Source organism: Mobula hypostoma, chromosome 26 (genome assembly GCF_963921235.1).
Source record: "Mobula hypostoma chromosome 26, sMobHyp1.1, whole genome shotgun sequence".
NCBI lineage: Eukaryota > Metazoa > Chordata > Chondrichthyes > Myliobatiformes > Myliobatidae > Mobula > Mobula hypostoma.
This window is the reverse complement of record NC_086122.1, coordinates 34,345,072-34,358,338: the sequence shown is the minus strand read 5'-3', so window position 1 is coordinate 34,358,338 and position 13,267 is coordinate 34,345,072. Positions and strand designations below refer to the sequence as shown.

The window sequence follows — 13,267 nt, the reverse complement described above, 5'->3', positions numbered from 1 at the left end:
AACAAGACAGTATAGTTTCAAGATAAAGATTAAGGAAGGTTAGAGGAGATTTGAGGAAAAGATATTTCACCAAGACAATTGACTATTATGGACTAAATGTAAATAGGATTAGCACTTTTGGGTACCAGATGGTGAGCATAGACAAGGTGCACTGAAGGGCCTGTTTATCCACTGTATGATTCCATGGAGCAGCTGCTGCCAGTCCCCTGTAAAGGTCCATACTCACTGTGTCTAAATCAACCATGACCAAATGGTAGAGCAGATTCAATGGTCCTAATGGCCTAATTCTGCTCCTACGTCTTGTGCTTAACAGATGCAGTTGTAATCCCTAGAAATCAATACTAAGTGACCACTCTCTCCAGCCCACCTAAACAGCTACCATACTTTAGCTCAGTGGCTCACACTACAGCAAGCCATGTAGCAACGAAAAAAATCACCAACTGCTTCATGCAACACACACAAAATGCTGGCGGAATGCAGCAGGCCAGGCAGCATCTATAGGAAGAGGTACAGTCGACGTTTCGGGCTAAGACCCTTCGTCAGGACTAACTGAAAGAAGTGATAGTCAGAGATGCTGCCTGGCCTGCTGCGTTCCACCAGCATTTTGTGTGTGTTCCTTGAATTTCCAGCATCTGCAGATTTCCTCATGTTTCCGTTTTTAAAACCAACTGCTTCATTGTAGGTGGGCACTAGAAGAGAGGCAAGCCTCTAAGTCAGGTTCCTAACAGAGCAGTGAGCAGAGACGGGTTTGTACCTCAATCATCTTTTAATCGGTAACTTGAATTCTTGTACCTCATCAATGGCAAGTAGGCATTCAGCCATCCTAGTCCTAAGCTCTTTGATAACTATCAAAACCCATTTTAGGGGCTCATTAAAACCATGTGTTGCTTGGATTTCCAGCATCTGCAGATTTTCTCTTGTTTGTGATTGACCTTCTGCAATTTGTCTTTTCTTGGTCTATTTGATAATGCTGAAGTAGTATTTTATACGCTGGAATTGTGTTACTGAAACATGAACATTAAAAACTTAAAAACCACCCTTCCCATTTCTTCAAATCCAGCTGTCTAATTACTACTTCTCAACTTACTTCAGCTTTTGGTCTTATTGTTTTCAACCATTGTTCTGCATTGGTGGACCATCTGTCCCATCTTTACACGCCACATTAGCAGTCTTCCACAGAAACCATTCTATTAAACCACTGTAATTTTTCCAAATTCAAACATTTCAGTTCTTGATCATGCACTCTGCACTATCACTCACTGGAAATTAAAGGAATATTAAAAACATTTCAACATTTGACGAGCCATGGATGTACCAAAAGAAAACACATTTCCACTATTAATATGATTGCACTCAGCAGAGAGAAAGATAAACGTAATGATTCAGACCTTGCAATAACTGGATTTTAATTAAGGTATAACAGCAACTCTTGAATTATTATAAAAAGCTTTATAAATTTGAACAGAAAACTTCTGTTGATTTTGTAAAATAGATTTTACTTCTTATAGTTCATCTACAGAGAATACTCAATCTCATATTCAATTCTTTTTCCTACAATTACTAATTTATGGATGCACTGCACACACACCAAAATTACTTCCAGTCTTTACCCATGTGGCCACAATTTCCAAGCTCAGATGGAAGTCAACAGTAGGCAAATTGAAAATGATGGTGATAAGTAGTACCCCTGTCAGGATGAGGAAAATGCTGTGCAGTACAGAAATATGAATTTCACACTCCCACTTCCATTCCACTACAGAAACAAAAGAATTTCAATCAGAATATCTTTAAATACCCATCAGAAGCTCATCTATTCACTAACGAAACACTAATAAAAATAACAGCCTTCTCCTTCACAAATGCACACAAGTATGTTTTCCATTGTTCTCATTTCAAATCCCAATGATTGTTCAAATTATAGCCATCTAATTCCCAGCTCTGTAGGCCAAAGACACATCCAAAAATGCTAAATGACATTTTATTCCATAACTCTTTAGTTTTCATAATCTTCAAAAGTCTCAGAGGAACAACTCATACATATACGGACCATTTATTGGAAAACAAAGAAAAAGGAGAAGAAAATAATTCAATAAAAGATATCCCCAATTCAAAAAGACCATATGACATAGGAGCAGAATTAGGCTATTGGGCCCATTGAGACTGCTCCATCATTTCACAATAGCTGATTTATTATTCTTCTCAACCCCATTCTCCTTTCTCTCCATAACCTTTGACACCTTTACAAATCAAGAACCTTTCAACCTCAACTTTAAACATACTCAATCACTTAACCTCCACAGCATTCTAATGATGTCCAAATATTTTCAAATATTGACTCTTTCTCTCCTGACATATTTGGCTTGACATGCCTCCAACATAATGTTTTTGCTATGCAGTAATGCAAATCTAAAGGGAGTAAAACTGAACTGGTTCTGGGTGGTCACCAAGATAATTCTGAACCTACTTTCTTCAAAGATAAGTGAAGTGCAAATTATGTACATGTTGGTTTTTGTCAGCCTGAAGTGAAATAAAGAACTCCAATGGAATAAAAAAATATATATTTTTTAAACCGCATAAGCTGGTATTCTAAAATACAAACAGGACATACTGGAGATACACACCTGTGGGAAGAGAATCAGAATTAATGTTTCAGATCAAAAACACTAGAACTGGGGTGAATCTAACTGTGGCTGGCTGTTCAGCATTAAGGTGCGAAAAACTGCTCTGAACCCAGGATAAGTTGACCGACAGATGCTGATGCATCTATCACACCAATCCATCACAATCCATCCCTCGAGCTCAATCATGGAAATCCCCTGCATTATTCTGGGAACCCAGCTCCATGCATATTCTGGGAACCTGGAGCCACTGGCACAAGCCAGCTAGAACTGACAGAAGTGCCTCATTTATTTAACTGGGGATTCCAGAGTGGATTCAAGTGGAAAGAAAAATAAAATCTAATTATTTATTTTAATGTTTTAAAGAAATAGCTTGAAGCAACTACAGATAGAGAAAACAGCAGATTGGAAAATACTAATCTATAATTTAAACAAATTCCACAACTAAAAATAGGAAAAGAATTAGTGCTAAGCCACTTAGATCCCAAAATCTCCACCATGCTGCTCATTGACTTCATAGACCTGCCTATATCTTCTGTTCTACACTCTACAGTTAGGTTAACAAGATTCCATTGATCCCAGGCTTAAACTTAATTATTAGGCCAACTGACCCAAAATCAATTTTCATTTTTAAGGTAGAAAATGCAAGAAACCCTTAGCAGAACAGAAACCATCTGTGGAAAAGGAAACAGATAATGTCTCAGGTCATGGAATCTGAAGTATTCTTTGTTTTTATTTCATATTTCCAGCATTTGCAAATAGTTTTCAATTGTTGAAAAGTTTTCAATATTTACAACCTCTGCAGATGGAAGTGCTAAATTTCACACCCGAAAAAGTATGGCATTTTTTTTTAAAAAGACTATTCTAAGATTGATTGCTCAACCAACAGAAATCATTTCAGTACATCCAGTTTTGCATAACATCTTGAAAATTTCCATCAAATTAACCCCTACCTTTAAATTTCAACAAATACAGCTCCAATTTGTATAATCTCGCAATTTAATAAGAGCCCAGGGATCATTTTGCCAAATCTACACATTTCCTTTGATATACCCTTCCTAGGTCCTGGCTCCCAGGTGTGCACAAATTAGAAACACTTGTACTTACAGTCTTTAGTGGCGATTATTTCTTAAAATCTAGAATACTATTAATGGAACAGGTTTTAGCATTTTAATCACCTACAAACAACACTGATAGCTTGTTTAACCAAAGGTGTGCACCCCCATAAATACAAAACATAGTGAGTGTGGGCAGAGGAAAAATGTGTGGCGAATAAGTATGGATTAGTGTGAATGGCTGGTTGATGATCTGCACAGATTCAGTGGGCCAAAGAGACTGTTTCTATGCTATTTTCCATGGCTTTATCAGCTCCAAAAAGATGCAATTGTATCATTTTATATAAAGAGATGCATTAATGGCAATATTACTTTGCTGGGGACCACTGCCCTCCTAGCTGATGCAACAGGAACCTGGTACAAACCACTGCCTTCTTGCAGCAATTGGTCATATGGGTTGCCTGTGTGAGCTAGCACTGGCAAGCTGAAATGAAACAGGTGACTACTCAGTACTTCCACAAGTGCTGGCAACTGTGTTGTAGGACCACAAGTTCTGAGAATCTCCATCAACATCCCCTTGTTGGAAGTGATGCTGCTGTCTTTCCATTTTTGGTTGGACTTCATAGTTACCTGGAAATTTCTCTATGATAACAAACTCTGGGCTAACACCTGCTCAGCTAAGGAATAAAAGAGGCAGCAAACTCCATCCCATCCCACAGAAGACAATGAGAGACACTACAAGATGCAGACTGTCTGCTAACACATGGAGAGGTGCTGTTGGAGAACCAGGAGAAAATAAGGCATCACACTCAGATCCCAGCATAGCAGTGTATAGTCCAGCAGATAGGCTTTATCTAAAATAGAAATGAGCAATCATACTGAAGGACTAAGAGCACTACAATGAATAGGTGTCCTGCAGATTAGTGCAAAACTGGGGGCTTTAAGTTTCTATAGTCTTCTTTCTTCCAGCTCTTCACCATTTCGAAAGGACTTCGTTCTATCTGTTTTAGATAAAAAGTAATATCGTTTGTCTTTTCGCTCAGCTCCAATGGGTAAAATGCTCTTGACTTGTCATGTTACAAGATGTATTATTTATGCTCTGGATTACAGTTGTTCCTTTGCACAGACTGGCTTGAATTATGGCTCTTACCAACTACTCTGGACTTGGACAAGTGTGATATGCCCACAGACATTAAACATACCCATCATATCAGTCTGGTAAAAGGTAAGTATTTTGATTTTCCCCAAAACTTACTGTCAGAATTCTTAATTGCTCAATGTCTCATAAAGAATAGACCAGCAAGGGTAACTAAAGTTATTAAGTTATGTAACTTACATACTAATCCATACTAACTTCAGTTATGTAACTTACACACTAATCCACACTAACTGAAGTTACTAACTTACTAACCAGTTAATTTATGTAATTTATGTAATAATAACAATACCACTGCATTCATAACTCGAAAATCCAAATTAAATCCTTTAACCCAAAAGAACTGTGTTGGTGAGCCTTGGCGATCATGTACGGATGCTTTATGGGGGTAGCTGCGAACTGCATCACTGAGCCTCGGTGACATTGTGTACTGTTGCTTTCTAGGGTAGCTTCAGACTGCATTGGTGAGCCTTGGTGACATTGTGTACTGGTGCTTTCTAGGGTAGCTTCAGACTGCATTGGTGAGCCTTGGTGACATTGTGTACTGGTGCTTTTTGGGGTTACTTTCAGACTGCGTTGGTGAGCCTTAGTGGCATTGTGTACTGGCGCTTTATGGGGTAGTTGTGAACCTGAAAAATTTGTCCACGTCAAGATTTTCTGTAATGCAAGATCAGGCATCGATACGAGTCCAGAAATACAACCTCAAAAAAAGGTTTATTTCTCTCCCACCAACGCAAGTTGAATGAAAGTGAATTTTATTCTGTATCTCAGATTTTCAGGTCATGATACGGGAATACTGCAATTAGTCACTCGAACAATCATTACCCAGTTTGGGGGGGGGGGGGGTTCCTAACACTGGTTATTTTGCCCTTTTACTTGGGATTCGCAATTAGAAAAGCACAAAAAGAAATCACAAATTAGAGAGAACACCCTGCATTTACGTTTGTACAATCAATCCTGTGATGTAGCCAACAATAAAGCTCCAATTTACTATATTTAATTCTGCAGTAAACAATCAAGATAAACAATTTCATAAAGTCAATTGCTGGACAAAAGTTTATTCCTAATTGAAAATTCCAGTCATCAGGTAATGTATTACAACATTATACATGTCTTTTGTGGATTTACAAAGCCACCTCTAATTTGCATAAAAATATCATCTAGTATTTTGTATAATAGCATTCTGTGGATTAAGATACATGACTAGATAGTCACAGAACACTACAGCACAGAAACAGGCCCTTCGGCCCATCTAACTGCATCTAACCATTAATCTGCCTATCCCCATTAATCTGCCTAACCCCATCAATCTGCACCCAGACCATAGACCTCCACACCCCTACCATCCATATACCTACCCAAATTTTTTTTGAAATGCTGAAATCAAACCTGGATTCACCACTCACTCCACACGCTCACCACTTTGAGTGAAGCTCCCCCCTCATGTCCCCCATAAGCATTTCATCTCTCTCCCTTAACCCATGCCATCTCGTTCCAGTCTCACCCAACCCCAGTGGAAAAAGCCTGCTTGCAATGACCCTACCTATACCCTTCATAATTTGGTGTACCTCTATTAAATCTCCCCTCATCTCCTACATTCCAGGGAATAAAGTCCAAACCTGTTCAACCCTTCCCTATAATTCAGGTCCTCAAGTCCAATTTTCTCTGCACTTTTTCTTTCTTATTTACATCTTTCCTGTAGGTGGATGACCAAAACTGGATAGTATACTCCAAATTAGGCATATCCCATCAATACTCAGGGTGAGCAAGACAAAGGATTACAATGAATGAAGTTTCTGAGACTTAAATATGCAGCTGTAGGAGATTTATAACACTTATGTCCAATGAACATAATACAATGGGTGCAACACTAAGCAATATAATCTCTGAAATTTAACAGGGAAAACCTTTGGCTGTAATCTAATATAGCCACTGGAGACTCGGAATCCCAATCCATACGAGCAGACTAAATGGCACCATCCTGGATGCTCCTCTCACAGAAATATCATTGGGCAAATGCATATTTATGTGTCAGCAGCATCTTATGGGGTATAGAAGATGGAACTGCTAAACAGATGAGATTCAAGAACTGGAATGGGAAAGAGCAAAGGTAGAAGCAAAGAGCGAGAGAGTGCGAGTGAGAGAAACAAGTGAGCTGTGGTCCCTTACATGAATGTTGATGTACAGCAGCTGAGATCAAAAACATTGCACTGTAGGTTATTATTTAAAATTTTAATTCCTCTACGTAGAAAAAATATTCAGGATCTTTCTTGCAGTGAGGAAAAAGTTGCAGAGTAACCCAATATGAAGCCTTTAAAATTAAAAATTTATTTATTTAGCTTCTGCGTGGAATAGGCTGTTCCTGTTAGACTGTTTGTGGTAACTTATTTTTATTCTTTCTACTTCTCTTCTAATATTTAGATCTGTGCATTTGTACTACTACTGTGACACTGTAATTTCCTTTGGGATCATTAAGTATTTATCTATCTTCCGGCACTCTGAGATGCACCACGCAGCAATCCCCCGATTTAACCGCAGCCTAATCACGGAACAATTTACAATGACCAATTAACCTACCAACTGGTACATCTTTGGACTGTGGGAGGAAACCAGAGCACCTGGAGGAAACTTATGTGGTCATGGGGAGAACGTACAAACTCCCTATAGCCAGCATGTGGGAACTGGACCAGGGTTGCTGGTACTGTAAAGCATTGTGTTAACTACTAACTTACCATGTATCATATACATGCAGAGATGCTGAGGTGCAAAAAAGATTAAAACTAGAGTCCATCATAAAGAATGGTCACTAAAAAATACAGTTGAAATTCATTAACTCCAAGTGTGGTGAGAATTCACTATCACAGGAAGTGTTTGAAGCAAATATCAGTCTTGCATTTTAAATACATACAATTAGACAAGCACAGGAAGACAAAGGGAATAATGATGTGATATGCTCAGCTGAGGGATGGTGGTAACGCCAAGTTACGCACAAGCGCCAATTTGGACCACAATGGGAAGAACAGTTTGTTTCTGTGTCAGCTTCTATGCTGCAAGTTCCAAGCACACTCATCCAAAACTCCTGATTTAAATACATATTGACCCCTGCAATTTTCTGCAACACAATGCCACCCCTACATGTGTGCATCAAGTAATGCTTTTTTTTTAATGATTGTATTCACTCACTTTTCCACCCAATGTATATTGTGAGGTGAGCTTTATCCAGTACTGCAGATTTCTGCATAATGATTTGGAAATTCTAGAAAGACAGATTCCCATAATTTAAACACGAGTGTCGCCCGTATCCTAATCTGATGATTAGAAATGTGGCTTACTCTTCTCAAATTGTCAAATACCTTTTAATGGTGCCATGTTAGATAGCCAACGTCTACATAACTTGAATCAGATGAATACACTGTCAGTCTGCAAGCAACAAATATGCCAAAATTAACCCTTGATGTTCAGTAAATACAATAGTTGAGGGTTAAGTCAGGGGAGTTTCTGGGCAACGTGGCTCAAAGGGCCGGAAGGACCTATTTCGCGCTCTACCTTAATAAATGAATAAGAAATAAATATCATAATCCCTGGGTACAGCTTAAGACACAAAGTGGCAGCATGGTGGATCACAAGCAGAAGTTCACAACACCAGCTCCAAACATAATCTCATGGCAATAAGCCAAATAACAACAAGGGAACTTGCTTTGATTATCACCTAACATCGAAGTTGCTGGTGAACGCAGCAGGCCAGGCAGCATCTCTAGGAAGAGGTACAGTCGACGTTTCAGGACGAAGATACTTCACTTCGATACCATCCTGACAAAAGGTCTCGGCCTGAAACGTCGACTGTATCTCTTCCTAGAGATGCTGCCTGGCCTGCTGCGTTCACCAGCAACTTTGATGTGTGTTGCTTGAATTTCCAGCATCTGCAGAATTCCTGTTGTTTGATTATCACCTACTAGCCTCCCCCAATTGTTGAGTTGGAACTCCTCTACATTGAACTACACCTGGAAAAAATCACCATTGGTAGTAAGGACACTGTACTCTGCGAGGATACTTCAACGCCCATAACCAAGGGTGGTTTGGTAGCTGGGTCACAAAGGACAGAGCTGACAGAATGGATCTGCAATTGACCTCATCCTCACCCATAAGGAAGTATCTGTATTGGTAAAAGTGACCATCAGACTGCCCTGTGAGACACACAGTGCTCCTCGTATAGACTCAGAACAGAGCTGGCCGATCAAAACTGCACATCTATAATCTGTGAACCTGTGGTTCAGCACTTTCCTCATTTAACTATTGATACTGAGTTCAGAAATCAACCTGGCTTGATATTAGTAGCTTAAGCAGCCTGTAGAAGGACTTGTCAGCATAAACATCAACACAATGCACACCGAACAATGACAGCGTCCCAGGTTAGTGAAGCCAAAAAGCTGGCTGAGTCTCCTACCATCAATATCCTAAGGCCATACTGATTAGAAACTCGTCCAGACGAGTCACATACCACGAGCACCAGCTCAGAAGCGTGTTTTACTGCTTCAAATACTAAAGCTTTAATAACACAATGTGTTGCCTTTTGTAGAAAATACACTTCTATTTATTAACTTAATTTACTTCTTGCCCATATTAATCTTCAAACACTTTTGCTAACAGTGACAGAAGCTGCATGTACCCATAAAGACAAGAAATTCTGGAGATACTAGAAATCATGAGCAACACACACAAAACACCGGAGGAACTCAGCAATTCAGGTAGCACCTTCCTCTGGTTTCCCTCCTCTTTCCTTTTCTTCCATGGTCCACTATCCTGTTCCCCCTCACCTCTTATCTGCCAGCTTGTACTCCTCCTCCTCCACCTTCTTATTGTGCCTTCTGCCCCCTTCCTTTCCAATTCTGATGAAGGGTCTCAGCCCGAAACATCAACTGTTTATTCCCCTCCATAGATGCTGCCTGACTTGCTGAGTCCCTTCAACATTTTGTGTGTGTTGTGACTCAATAAACTGCGATTTTCAGTTACTAAGACTGAACAGTTTGAAAGAATAGATATGAGAAGTTCTATTTCAAATGGTGTGACAAGTTGTTAATGTCTATGTGAAGTAATATCTAATGGATTGACCACGGATTACCTAAAACAACGGGGGCACCACAGTAGCAAAGCAGTTTGCATGACTCAATTACAGCAGAGGGTGTCAAAGTTCAGAGTTCAATTCCTATGTCATCTGTATATCCTCCCTATGAAATACGTCGGTTTTCTCCAGGTCCTTCAGCTTCCTCACACAGTCCAAAGACATACTGGGCAAGTTAATTGGTCATTGTGAATTATCTTGCAACTAGGCTAGGATTAAATTGGGCAGTATAGCTCGTAAGGCCAGAAGGGCCTATTCCATGCTGTATCTCAATAATAAATAACACAGCAATATACAAATACTGCATACAAACCTAAATCCCCTCCCCAATACATAGAAGACTGCATCTTACAGTCACTTAAATTTAAATTAAAAGTACAATTGTAGTATAAATTAGGCTACAAGCCTTTTTCCTGACTGCTGTCCGGACACAATACTAGAATGAAATTTCTGAAATAACTTCTCTGAGTAGTGAATCTCCAGCTGTTGTGCTACAAGCAGAACAGACGCAAGTTCCACCAGAAGTAGTGTTGTCAACCCAGCATGGCAAAGAACTTTGCTCAATAACCTTTTCTAATCATATATTTAAGGGTACAATGTAGGTTCAATCTAGGGCTGTATCCTTCTAAAGAAGGCATAAAGCAAGGTCAAATCTGTCTTCTCAATTTGATGATAAAACCAGCATGGACTGAAACGAAACATAGCCTGCTGTTATTACTAGCTGGATATTGATTCGTTAATTGTTAATAACAGCAGATATGAATCCACATGAAATGAAGTACAAAGCTTGTTAAAACCAAACCCAAATATTACATTCATCTAAAGAGAAATGAATTCTCAGTTCAGCAACAGATGTATGCAATTCCACACATGCGGAGGATATATTTAAAATGTCTCCATTCAGGAGAACTTTTATCTAATTTAAGAGAGCTTAGCTTACTGCAGATTTTATATATAACTTTTTAAGTAAAAGATACGAGACAGCACCTTACAGTTGTTTTTACTCAGCTTTCACTAAGTACAAACTACAATAACCAGAGTATACCTCATGTTTCAGGACTTTTAACATTAAAGTACAACAATAAAGAACATTTCATAAAATTGAGAATTATTCATTTACAGCAATAAATCAAAGACTCACTCTACTGAGTAACCCCATCGGAGCACTTCACTGAAATAGATACATACAAATTTACATTATTATAACTAAACAAGAATGCAGGAATTCCAAAATCCCAAACTGAGTAAAAATCTTGGGATGGAGGGAGACAGGCAGGGAGTGGGGTGTTAGGGGAGACAGGCCAGGAGAGGAGTGTGGAAGGAGGGCACAGAAAGGATCAGGGACTGGCATTAGGGTGAGAACAGGGTATGGAGTGGGTGGGTGGGGAAGTAAGGGGGGGGTTGGGGATGTGTGGAGAACAGGGGGTGGCGGGGTGAGGTAGAGTTGAGGGGAAGGACAGAGTGTGGGGATTGGGGGTAGGGCAGGAGAGGGGGCGGCCAGGGGATGGGGACGGAGTGTAGGTCAGGGGGTGGGGAGAGGGTGAAGGGAAGGGCAGGGTGGGAGTGAGTCAGGTTGAGGAGAAGGGCAGAGGGTGAGAGACGGGGAGTGAGGTAGGACTAGGGAGAAGGGCAGAGGGTGAGAGACGGGGAGTGAGGTAGGACTGGGGAGAAGGGCAGAGGGTGAGGGACGGGGAGTGAGGTAGGACTAGGGAGAAGGGCAGAGGGTGAGAGGCGGGGAGTGAGGTAGGACTGGGGAGAAGGGCAGAGGGTGAGGGACTGGGGAGTGAGGTAGGACTGGGGAGAAGGGCAGAGAGTGAGGGACGGGGAGTGAGGTAGGACTGGGGAGAAGGGCAGAGAGTGAGGGACGGGGAGTGAGGTAGGACTGGGGAGAAGGGCAGAGGGTGAGGGACTGGGGAGTGAGGTAGGACTGGGGAGAAGGGCAGAGGGTGGAGGTCAGGGGTTGGGTTGGAACTGCATGTCCCGACCTTTACAGGCCTCGGCTCTCCCACACGACAACATTAAACTTCCCGCCACCCACACACCTGGCTTCACCTCCGCCACTCCTTACCTCCTCCAACAGCCAGTCTGCTATCTCCCAGAACAGCGAATTGTCAGACTAAACACTGACTAAACAACTGGGACAACTCTCTCCTCAACGCCGGTGCTGAGGCAGCCGTTAGTGTACGGCGCAACCAAACCTATCTCCCCGCCCACTACTCCCATTGGTGAACTGTGTGCTCAAACGATGATGCTCGCGATGAAGCAGTTGTGTATTGAAGAACTGAGCTGTCAATCAGAAATGAAAGGTGGGGCTTTCGCTGATATCATGTTTGGTCGCGCCAAGCACAGATTGCAGTAACGAACACGGTCGCGATTCAAACCAACTGCCTGGAACCATAATACATGAAGTAAATGCGCTTCAGGCTCGGTGTCGTAATAATTATAATATACAACATTGCTTTTACATCCAATTTTGCACCAGTTAGAACATTGAAATCTACAGCACAGGCCCTTCGGCCCCTAATGTTGTGCCAACCATGTAACCTACTCTAGAAACTGCCTAGAATTTCCTTACTGCATAGCCCTCTATTTTTCTAAGCTCCATGTACTTATCTAAGAGTCTCTTAAAAGACCCGATTGTATCCACCTCTACCGCCTTTGCTGGCAGTGCATTCCATGCACCCACCACTGTGTGAAAAACTTACCTTTGACATCCCCTTGTACCTGCTTCCAAGCATCTTAAAACTATGCCCCCTCGTGTTAGCCATTTCAGCCCTGGGAAAAAGCCACTGGCTATCCACACAATCAATGCCTCTTATCATCTTATACACCGCTATCTGGTCACCACTCATCCTCTGTCGCTCCAAGGAGAAAAGGCCAAGTTCACTCAACCTACTCTCAGAATGCAAGCTCTCCAATCCAGTTATTTGTTCAACCAACATACATCAAAGTTGCTGGTGAACGCAGCAGGCCAGGCAGCATCTGTAGGAAGAGGTGCAGTCGACGTTTCAGGCCGAGACCCTTCGTCAGGACTAACTGAAGGAAGAGTGAGTAAGGGATTTGAAAGTTGGAGGGGGAGGGGGAGATCCAAAATGATAGGAGAAGACAGGAGGGGGAGGGATAGAGCCAAGAGCTGGACAGGTGATAGGCAAAAGGGGATACGAGAGGATCATGGGACAGAAGGTCCAGGAAGAAAGACAAGGGGGGGGGTGACCCAGAGGATGGGCAAGAGGTATATTCAGAGGGACAGAGGGAGAAAAAGGAGAGTGAGAGAAAGAATGTGTGCATAAAAATGAGTAACAGATGGGGTACGAGGGGG

General features: G+C 41.3%; 1 protein-coding gene across 1 annotated transcript in view; it reads right to left on the bottom strand.

Moving 5' to 3' along the window:
* Window positions 1-12,138, bottom strand: part of cep85 (centrosomal protein 85) — a 100,040-nt gene extending 87,902 nt beyond the window's left edge. The window contains exon 1 of the mRNA XM_063033734.1: window positions 12,017-12,138. The gene's annotated coding sequence lies outside the window, so the exon portion shown is untranslated. The remainder of the gene's footprint in view (window positions 1-12,016) is intronic.
* Between the last annotated feature and the right edge of the window lie 1,129 nt (window positions 12,139-13,267).